The sequence below is a fragment of the Miscanthus floridulus genome, chromosome 18 (assembly GCF_019320115.1).
Source record: "Miscanthus floridulus cultivar M001 chromosome 18, ASM1932011v1, whole genome shotgun sequence".
Classification (NCBI taxonomy): domain Eukaryota; kingdom Viridiplantae; phylum Streptophyta; class Magnoliopsida; order Poales; family Poaceae; genus Miscanthus; species Miscanthus floridulus.
Genome location: NC_089597.1, coordinates 6,891,867 through 6,895,241, shown reverse-complemented (window position 1 = coordinate 6,895,241; position 3,375 = coordinate 6,891,867). Strand labels below are relative to the sequence as shown.

General features: G+C 51.4%; 1 pseudogene; it reads left to right on the top strand.

The window, feature by feature from the left end:
• The first annotated feature begins 1,593 nt into the window (after positions 1–1,593).
• Positions 1,594–2,811, top strand: LOC136519690 (sugar transport protein MST1-like; annotated as a pseudogene).
• Positions 2,812–3,375: the final 564 nt, after the last annotated feature.

The window sequence follows — 3,375 nt, the reverse complement described above, 5'->3', positions numbered from 1 at the left end:
CCTCCAACCGTATATCTTTCGAACGGGAGACGCCTAACTAGGTTATGCGATCTACGACCATGATACGGAAAGAGGGGTTATACCTTGGGTGGCGGCGGAGTCAGGCTAGCGGGGCCATGGCGGGTCGGTGCAGTGGCGAGGCAGCACGGTGCAGGCAGATCGACACGGCGACGGGAACTCCAACTCGGCTCTGACGGGCTCTTCTCTACAAAAATAGAACAAAATACTGTCATTTAAAAAAAATTCGGCAGAACCTCCCCTGCACAGTGAGGTTTCCAAAACCTGCAAAAACAGCGGCACGATGGCCGACAAGCACATATGTCTCAAGAGAAGCCATGTGATTTGGATATCAATCCATGCAGAAGAATATATTGAAGTAGTACAACTACTTCTACTACTACTTCCACTATTGCTACTACTACCACTAGTTCTACTACTACTACCACCACTATTGCAACAACTACTACCACTAGTTCTACTACTACTACTGCCACTACTTCTACTACTACCACTAGTTGTACAACTACTACCACTACTTCTAATACTACTACTACCACTAGCACTACTAGTAAAACTAATACTACTACAACTATCACTACCACGACAACAACAAGAGAGAAGGCATACCTGACGGGCGCCGAGGGTAGGGGCGGGCAGCGTCGGGGTCGGGGTCGTCGGAGTCAGGAATGGGGCCGGGGGCAGGGCGCGACCGAGGACAGGGCGCGGGCAGCGCGGGCGTGCGGGTGGCGCGGGCGATGGCGGCGTGGGCGCGGCACGCGGCGCGGGGGCGGGGGCGGCGTGGGTGTGGGCGCGGGGGCTGGCTGGCTGTCAGTTTGACTGCCCGCCCAGCCGATTTTTGTTAAGTCTCACATCCGCCCTTTGCCGAGTGCCGGATCAGGGAGGCACTTGGCAAAGATTTTATTTTTTTTAAAAAAATTCTTTACCGAGTGTCCCAGATCTGGCATTCGACAAAGATTTAAATTTTTTTTAAATTTCTTTGCCGAGTGTCCTAGATTAGGCACTCGGCAAATTTTTTTTTGAAAAATACTTTGCCGAGTGCCCCTGACACGACACTCGGCAAAGATTTCTTTTTTATTTTTTTTGAAATATACTTTGCCGAGTGCCTCTAGCACGGCACTCGGCAAAGATTTATTTTTTTTAAATGTCTTTGCTGAGTGCCCTGTGAAGACACTCGGCAAAGACGAATTTTTTTAAAAAAATTTCACAACCCTCTTTGCCGAGTGCCTTATTCGTGGCACTCGGCAAAGTTTTTTTTTATGTTTTTGGCCTCCAAATTTTTTGTGCAGCCCTTTTAAAGCACCAGGAACTCTTAGTTAGAATTTGGGGATTTTTTATGGCTTTTTGATATATTTAGTAACTTTATTTCATTTACTTGAATTTTTTCAAAAAATATAATTTTGAACTGCACGTGGTATGAATAAAGGAATTTAATAATTTAAAAAATGATAGTCATGTTACTGAGTCTAGTGTGAGGCCGTATCCAGGAACAGCAAGTTCTTTCAGCATTCAGGCATTGCTCGCTGATTCGGTCACCCCGTGCTTCCACAGGTCACTCCTCTGTTCCTCGCCGAGATGGCCCCGTCGCGGTGGCGGGGCTCCCTCTCTGCCCGCTTCCAGTTCTTCCTCCCGGTCGGTATACTCACCGCCTACACCACGGCGCGCTTCTAATGGGGCTGGCGCCTCTCCGTCGGCCTCGCCGGCGCGGCGGCCGTCGACATCTTCGTGGGCGCGCGCTCTTCCTCACCGACACGCCCAGCAGCCTCGTCGTGCGCGCCCGCGCCGCCCTCGCCCGGGTACGCGGGCCCGGTGTGGACGTGGACGCGGAGCTCAAGGAGATCTCGCGCGCCGTCGAGGCCGCGCGCCAGAGCGAGGACGGCGCGTTCCGCCGGCTGGCGACAAGGCGCGAGTACCGCCCGCACCTGGTGCTCGGCCTGGCCGTGCCCATCTTCTGCCAGCTCACCGGCGTCATTGTGCTCGTCTTCTTCGCGCCGCTGGTGTTCCTCACCATCGGCCGGCTTCGGCAGCAACGCCGCGCTGATGGGCGTCGTCATACTCGGTGCCGTGAAGCTGGGCGCGCTCCTGGTCTTCACCCTCGTCGTCGACCGGTACGGCCGGAAGGTGCTCTTCATGGTCGGTGGCGTCCAAATGATCATTGCCCAGGTACGCCCTGTGTTCACCTTGAATAATCACTTGCCTATATTGGAAGGTCGCGGTTGCTTGGATCATGGGCGCGCAAATCGGCAGGAGCGGCGAATCGGCAATGGCGCGGTGGCGGTGGAGGCGTTCACGTGCCTGCACGGCGCCGGGTTCGGCTGGTCGTGGGGGCCGATGAACTGGCTGGTGCCGAGCCCTGTGGACATCCGGCCGGCTGGGCAGGCCATGAACGCGTCCCTCGCCCTCGGCCTCATCTTCGTGCTCACGCAGTCGTTCCTCGCCATGCTCTGCCGCTTCAAGTACGCCACCTTCGCCTTCTACGCCGCCTGGGTCGTCGCCATGACCGTCTTCTCTTCGTCGCGCTCTTCCTGCCTGAGACCAAGGGGGTGCCGCTCGAGCCCATGGGCACCTTCTGGGTGAGACACTGGTACTGGAAGCGGTTCTTCCAGGATGAAGAAAAGAACGCTGCCGTGCCGAGACCGTCACCTGATTATACGGTGTGGGTGTGGTTATTAAACTTTGTGGCTAGACATGCCAGTGCATACTCTCTCTGTATCTGTGCACATATTTTGTGACCATTCTTTGTCTAGCGTTGTATGAGCTTCCTTCTTCTTCTTCTTTTGTTTTTTGTTGGCATTAGTATCTGTCATCTTCAAATTATATGTACTGCTGCACTTTCATCTTTGGTGACCACCTGTCGGCTGTCGGACGTGCATCTCCTTTCTCTGATTAATCACAGGGTTAGGATATATCAACCGAAGTGAAAATGGCTCACAGCTAATCTGCAAATTTGTTGGAGTCCCACCTTGAGGCTTTGAAAATTCTCAAAATTTCCTGAGTTCTATGTGAGGTGCATTCATGCAAAATTTTAAGTGCAATTTCGATCATGTTCGTGAGATGAAAAAATGACAGAATTTCAGGTTTGTCATCATGTAGTTCTATTTCCCCCTAATTTTGTGTTTTTAATCCTACATAGACAAGTTCAAATTTGCTGTTGACTTTTCATGTGCCTGTGCATTTTGCTTCAATTTTTTTTTAGCTTCAAGCAATGTTTTCTTATGAGCTTGCAAATTTGGCAATATTTGCAGTATTTTCATTGGAGATGCATCCACCTTTTAAAATATTAGGCACTAATTTATTGCTGCAAGTTGGAAAGCACAATTAAGGTTTTTAGCGTCACCAGAAGTATTAGTCCTTGCT